Consider the following 8,048-nt stretch of genomic DNA (forward strand, 5'->3'; position numbering starts at 1 on the left):
TAAAAAAAGATTCTCAAAATCCATTAGGAGGGCGTAAAAAAAAAAAAAAAAAAAAAAACAGCACCACGAATCACGATTCACAGTGGGGCAGCATTGGAAGCCTTCTCTCGAGAACTCGGAAACAAGGCAAGGATTGTACCTAAAACCAGAGATGGTGTATTAGGGCAAAAGAGGGGGGAGGGGAATGGAATAGAAGACACAAAACATCCATTATTCACGGATACTATACTTATCTCAATAGAAAATAACCTACAAAGTATTTGAATTACCGAGTTTAATAAATGTCAAGACAAACCATGAAATTATCAACATCAAATCTACTTCTATACACCAGTAATGAAGAATTAGAAATAAAATATTTGAAAAGATAGCATTTAAAATAGTAACAAAAATATGGGGTCCTAGGAATAAATAAAAGTTGTACAAAACCTTTTTAAATTTTTTTTTAAAAATAAAAAATTTTTAAAGATAGATTTATTTATTTGTTTGTTTATTTATTTATTTATTTATTTATTTATTTATTTATTTATTCATAAGAGGCACACAGAAAGAGGCAGAGACATAGGCAGAGGGAGAAGAGGCTCCCTGCAGGGACTCAATCCCATGACCCCTGGATCACGACATGAGCCAAAGACAGATGCTCAACAACTGAGCCTCCAAGGTGCCCCCAAACCATTTTTTTAAAGATTTTATTTATTCACTTGAGAAAATGAGAGAGATCATGTGAGCACAGGAGCAGAGGGGAGGGGCAGAAAGAAGCAAACCAGGATCCCAAAACTATTACCTAAGGCAAGGGCAGACTCCCAACCAACTGAGCCACCCAGGTGCCCCCAAAACCTTTGTTTAGACAATTTTAAAGTTTCCTTGAAAGACATTAAAGGAAACCTAAATGAATGAAGAAATATGCTATATTTTGGATAGGACAAAACAATGATTTTGTAAAGATGTTAATGCTTCCCAAATTCATCTATAGATTCAGTGCAATTCCAATCAAAATCCCAATCATGATTCTCATCACGCTTGACACGCTAGTCCTAAAGGTTTTGTCGGAAGAGAAAGAGCTGGGGAAAGCTAGGGTTTTCCAAAAGAAAATGAGGTAGACAAGGAAACTAGCCCTATAAGCTGTGGAAACTTATAAAGCTGTGAGACAGGGTAGTACTGGCCTGAGGACAGACAGAGAAGGCTATTAAAACCAGAGGAAGATTCTAGAAATGGACCCATCCATAGAAAGAAACCTGCTATATGGGAGAGGTAGCATGGTAGGTAGAGCCGCGGGGAAGGATGCACTTTCCAATACATCTCCATACCCAAAATAAACTCCAGGTGGATCGCAGACTTCAATATAAAGACAAATCTTTTCAACTTTAGAAGAAACTATGAGAAAAACCCTTTAAGGAATTTGAAGCAGAAAAAGAATGTCTTTATTAAGACACACACAGAAAAACCATAAAGAAGGGGCACTTGGGTGGCTCAGTGGTTGAGCCTCTGCTTTTGGCTCAGGATGTGATCCTGGGGTCTTGGGATCAAGTCCCACATTGGGTTCCCTGAATGGAGCCTGCTTCTCCCTCTGCCTGTGTCTCTGCCTTTCTCTGTGTCTCTCATGAATAAATAAATAAAATCTTTTTTAAAAAATGTAGAAAAGGATGGATGCATTCTAGTTCATGAAAATGAAGAACTTCTGTGCGCTGAAATCCTCTGGAAAGAGAGAATAAAGGTGAGTCACATATCAGGAGAGATTTGCCAGTGAAGGTACAGTCAGAAATCAGAAGCAACACTGGGCATTTCCACAGAGAGAATGTAAGGTGGGGAATTGGTTAAGTTGTGCTTAGGATGTGCGAGGAAAGAGAGCAGCAGAGCAATGCACACCTCTTACCCCAGAAAGTGGCGCTCACTCCTGGAGCTGAGAGGGAAAAGGGGAGGAGCTGTGGTTATCAGAATGGAGAAGCCTGCAGGAGGGGCTCTGGAGAGTCAGGGCTCAGACTGGCCAGGACAGGGTTCTGGTGCCTCAGTTTCCTTAAAGGGAATGCTCTGAAAGTCGTTGTGCTTAGGTGCTGGGATGTACAGACACAGGCACCAGCAGATCCCAGCTTTTGTTCCCAACCACCAGCTCCGTCTATCAGCAGTAGCACCCGTGCTGCCACCAGATACCTGCTTGAGGATGAGAACTGGTAGCTAAGCAGAAGTGGTAATTTCCTACCAAGTTTTCACCAGCCCCTTCCTGGTCCCATTCTAGTGGCAGGATGTGCTTGGCTGGATTTCTCTTCATCTGTTTCCACCTTGCCATCCCTTGCCACCTCCCTAGGAGGTGACTCTTCTTTGATCCTCCAACTCCCTCTCCTGGACTGTTCCCTCTACCAGCCCATCACGTAATTGTGCAAGGTCTTATTTCTATAATAATTCCCATATTCAATAACACTTACTGTGATTCCACTGCGTTGATTGAATACTGACTGGTACATTCCAGTGGGTTTATTTTTTAAACTTTTTTCATTTGGGTATGAAACATACAAAAATGCACAAATTGTAAGTGTTCATCTTTATGAATTACAAAAAAAATTATAATAAGCCTGGCAACCCTACATCCAGATCGATAAATAGAACATTATTCAGAAGAGGATGAAAATGAGGTGTGGAGGGGTGGAATAGGGAGTGGCTCTTCCCTGAGTATACATTTTCCTATTGCCTAGACTTTTAAATCACTTTAATATTTTACACTTCAAAAAAAAAAAAAAAAGACCTGCAATAAGTATGAGGAGATAAATCTAAAAATAAATATAAGCAAAATCCAAAAACCTAATGGTGGGACACCTGGGTGGCTCAGCGGTTGAGTGTCTGCCTTTGGCTCAGGGCATGATCCCGGAGTCCTGGGATCGAGTGCCATATCGGGCTCCTTGCATGGAGCCTGCTGTTCCTGTCTCTGCCTCTCTCTCTGCCTCTCTCTGTGTCTCTCATGAATAAGTAAATAAAATCTTAAAAAAAAAACTTAATGGTATATCTTATGGATAACATGACCACGAAGAAGAAAACATTCTCAGTGCTATGTATTCTAAGGGGAAAAAAAGAGATATTGAACTACAATGAGACATTGAACTTCACTTGGTAAGTTGTTTTGGTATAACTTACAAAATCTATTTTTTTAAGATATTATCCATTTATTCATGAGAGACATACACACACAGAGAGAGAGGCAGAGACACAGGCAGAGGGAGAAGCAGGCTCCATGCAGGAAGCCCGACATGGGACTCAATCCCCGGTCTCCAGATCCCACCCCCGGCTGAAGGCAGTGCTAAACCGCTGAGCCACTGGGGCTGCCCACAAAATCTATTTTTAAGCAAATGAATAAATATATTGATATTTTGGGGAACCAGGGCCCTAACTGTGGGAGACAGGGAATATTAATCCAGAGCGGAGGAAGGCAAGGAACTGGAATTCTCCCCTAGAGAGGGACTGGAATTGTCAGCAGCAGTGTGAACATACACACAAATGTGTACACACATGCACACACAGTTCCTGACTCTGCCCTCTGAAAGGGGCTAGAAACAAAGTCTCTGTGGCAATGAGCACTCCTAATGCTCACATTGTGGTTACTAAATACCATTAAAAGGAACCAGGAACTCTTAGAGAAATGGCTGAATCCAGGGCCCGGCAAAAAAACCTAAAAGGTAAACAACCTAACATCTTGTGCCAGAAGGAGAGAGAGAGCTCCAAAATTGGTGATTACTATGTCAACAGAACACAGGGCTCACTTGAAGATGCCTGGCACTAGCTCAATTTGGGACCATTTGAGCATATAGGACAAACAAAAATAGGAATGTAGCTCATTAAATTAAAGAATCCATGAATTCCGTTTTATTACAGGTTTTGTTTTCTTATTTTAGGTGGAGAAAGGAAAGCTGTTCTTAATCCAAAACAAAGTCAACGGAGGGCGGGTGGTGGTGGTGAATGGGTGACGGGCACTGAGGGGGGCACTTGACGGGATGAGCACTGGGTGTTATTCTGTATGTTGGTAAATTGAACACCAATAAAAAATTAATTTATTAAAAAAACCCAAACAAACAAAGTCAAATAATAAATGTAAAAGGACCAATAGAAATCTCAAATCACCATTTCCTAACCATCAGTGTGGTAATTGATTTTGGTCAGAAACATTCATGGATGCTAAATTTGCAAGATGAAAATTGTTGGGAAACAGGATTATAGAAAGATCCATCAAACATCATTTTGACTGAATAATCAAATTCAACCTCATCAGTTGTGGAGCCAAGTGACATCATTGCCTCTTGATGTAATGCATAGACATAGGATAAACATATATAACATATATGCATAACACATGAACATAAATATAACATAAAACCTGAGAAGGACTTAGTGTCACCTATGTAGCCATTTTGCGGAAATATTGGACATTAAATAATGAGGAAACAATCAGAAAAATCCTTCTCTCCAAAAGTAAACCACTATCCTGTTAACACATTTTTTGCCCTATTTGTGGACTTTCTATACCCACACCTCCAACGCTTCATTGGTGAGATCCAGCCAAGCTATCATATGTATGTTGACCACAGGGACAGTTCTGCCAAATAACTCAGCAGGGACTCTCCAAAGCTGTCAATTTCACGAAAGAAAATGGAAGACTGGAGAAGCATTCTGGATTAAAGCAATCTAAAACCACGTGACAACCATATAAAGTGCTTAAGGCTTGACTGGACCCTACGTTGGAAATAAAGGACAATTAACAATGACATTCTAGGGAGAACTGAGAAATATAGAATATGGTTGCATAATAAATGATTGGACCATATCATTGATAAGCCTCCTGAGTGTGCTGTGGTTGTATAGAATGCCTTTGTTCTTAGAAAATCAATGTTGAACTACTTAAGAGTGACAGGATGACTTCAACAAAGTTTCTAATGAATCAGAAAAAATTTCATACACACACACACACACACACACACACAGCACAAAGGTGGCAAAATGTTAACAACTGGTGACCCAGGAAGAGTATGAAGATTTTCATTGTACCATTTTTATATCTTTTCTTTAGATGTGAGATTTTTCTAAATAAAAAGTTAGAAGAGTATGTTTAAAACTTCAATTATAAACGAAAAGAAGAAACGTCATTCCCAGCACCCCCAAAACCCACCCTTGTGCATCCTCACAGTTGTTAGCATCCTCTCTCCAAAGTAACCACTATTCTAACTCCTGACCTCATCTGTGCCCTATTTTTGAACTTTACATATCTTTCTGCCTTTATTGTTTGTGACATCTAGTCACACTATTGTATGTAAGAAAGGTTTGTTTCCTTCCATTGCCGTATAGTATTCTGCTACAAGAATATTCATTATTTATCTAAACTATTGTTGAAGAAGATTTAGGTTGTTGCCAGTTTGGGGCTATTATAAATAAGCAGCTATGAAAATTCTTGTGCCTGTCTTTGATGAATTCATGTATGCACTTCCTTTAGGAGCACAATTGCTGAATCATAGGTATGTAACCATTCAGTTTCAGTAGTTAATAACATAAAATTTTCCAAAGTGGTTGCATGTACCAATTTATTGGCCATTTGGACAATGTCTTATGTGAAATGCCTGCTCCGCTCCCATTTTTCTATAGGGTTGCCTGATTTTTTTTTCTCACTGGTTTGTAGGCATTTCTTTAAATTTGGACAGAAATCCTTTGTTGATTATATGCATTGCAAATATCTTCCCCTTGACCTTCAGCTTTCTTAAAGCTGTCCTTTGATGAACTGAATCCTTAACTATAATGGTCTATCAGTATTTCCCTTTATGTTTAGTATTTTCTGCTGTCTCATGAGCAAATCATTATATTTTCACCAGATCACAAAGATATTCTTTTAAGGTTTCTTCCAGAAACATATTGCTTATTGTTTACATTCAGAGCTACAGTCTACCAGGAATTGAGTTTGGTGTATGAGGTGAGAGTCTAGACATTTCTCCACATGGTTATCCAACTAATCCAGCCTTGTTAGCTGGAAAAACCATTTTTCCCCTCACTATTCTGTGCACCACGATTGTCATAAATCAGGGCCCCATATATGTATAGGTGTATTTCTAGACTTTCTGTTTTGCTCCATTGATCTACATACTTACCCATCCCTGCTGCACTGATTATTATATATAGTATATCCGGCGGTACAATCCACCCATCCTTGTTCTCCTTCATGAATGTATTGCTGTTCCTGGCCTTTGGCATGTTCATAAAAATTCTGGAATCAGTGTGTCAATATCCACAAAAAAATTATATGGTTTTGGTTGAGATTATTCGAGTCTATAAAGACGGGAGAACTGTTATTGTTACTATACATATTATTATGTATTAATAATTAATACATTCTATTAACTTAGTATATCCCACTACATTCTATGAATTTAGTATATCTACTATTTTTAGGTCTTTAATTTATTCCAATGATGATTTATAGGTTTCTGCAGAGAGATATTGTACATCTTTGATTATTTTTATTTCTCAGTAGTTGTTTTCTTGTATGTTATTGGAAATAGAATTGCTCAAAGTTTTTCTACCTTTTAAATTTCTATCATATGGAAATAGAATTGATTTTTGTATTGTTATCTTGTAACTAGCAACCTGGCAAATTCACTTAATTCCAATGGTTTGTCTGTATATTCCTTTGGATTTTCTGCACACACAATACTATCAACTGTGACTAATGACAATCTTATTTCTCCCTTTCTTATTATTTGTGCTTATTATTCCTTTTTTTTTCTCTCCTTACTGCTCTAGCCAGGACCTTGGACACATAGTTAAACAGAAGCGTTAACTCTGGATGTCGTTTCCTCTTTCCCAGGCTCAAAAGAAAACCTGCCAGTATCTCCTCATTAAACGTGATGCTTACTATGAAAGTCTTTTTTTTTTTTTTTCCTATGAAAGTCTTCTAACCCCCTTTATCAGATTAACAACATTACCTTCCATGGAAGATTGAATACTGGCCCCCAAAGATATCAAGTCCTAATCCTTGAAACCTGTAAATGTTACCTTATATGGGGAAAAAAAAAAAAAAAAGGATCTTGGCAGAGGTGATTAAGTTAAGGATCTTGAACTGGGATTATCCTAGATGATCTGGGTGGCCCTGTGTACTTATTGCAAGTGTACTTCTAGAGAGAGGGAGAAGATTTGACACAGACAAAAAAATATATATAGGACATGCAGGCCAAGATTGGAGGGATGCTGCCACAAATCGAGGAATGCTGGCAGCCACCAGAAGGTAGAAGAGGCAAAGAATGGATTCTCCCCTTGGAGCCTGCTGACACCTTCATTTCTGCCTCAGTGAAACTGATATTGGATTTCTGGCCTACAGAAGTGTAAAATAATAAGTGTGGGTTGTTTTAAGCCACCGAGTCTGTGGTTATTTGTTATAGTAGCCATAAGAAACTACATTGCCCATGAATAGTATGTTAAATGTTTCTTAATCATGAAGAGATGTTATGAGTTTTTCAAATGCTGTTTCTGCATCTTTAAAAATGATTGTATGATCTCCTCCTTTATTCTATTAATGTGATGAATTTTATGGATCAATGTTAAATCAACCTTGACTTATTCCTGGAATAAACCTGATTGGTTGTGATGTTTTATCTTTTTATTCACATCTAGTTCATGAGAAAGATTGGACAACAATAGTCCATTCTTACCTTGTCAGGTTTAAATATCAATGTTACATTGGCCTCATAAAACATGTTGGGAAGTACCTCCTATTTTTCTAATTCTCTGGGAGACTGTATATATGTTTAGTATTACTTCGTCCATTTGGACAAATTCGCCAGTGAAGCCATCTGAGCCTCAAGTTTTCCTTCTGGGAAGGTTTCTAGCTTGAGAGTCTATTTAATAGATGTGAAAATATTAGTTTTCTACTTCTTCTTGGTCAATTTTAATAAATTATGTTTTTGAAGGAATTTGACATTTTCCTTGAAAATTACATCTAATTTTTCAGATGGCTTGGCCTCCAGTTGTTCATAATAGTGCTCTTATATCTCCCTGGTGTCTCCAGGACCTGAACTACTCTCTCACTT

This window comes from Canis aureus, chromosome 15 (assembly GCF_053574225.1).
Source record: "Canis aureus isolate CA01 chromosome 15, VMU_Caureus_v.1.0, whole genome shotgun sequence".
NCBI classification, from domain to species: domain Eukaryota; kingdom Metazoa; phylum Chordata; class Mammalia; order Carnivora; family Canidae; genus Canis; species Canis aureus.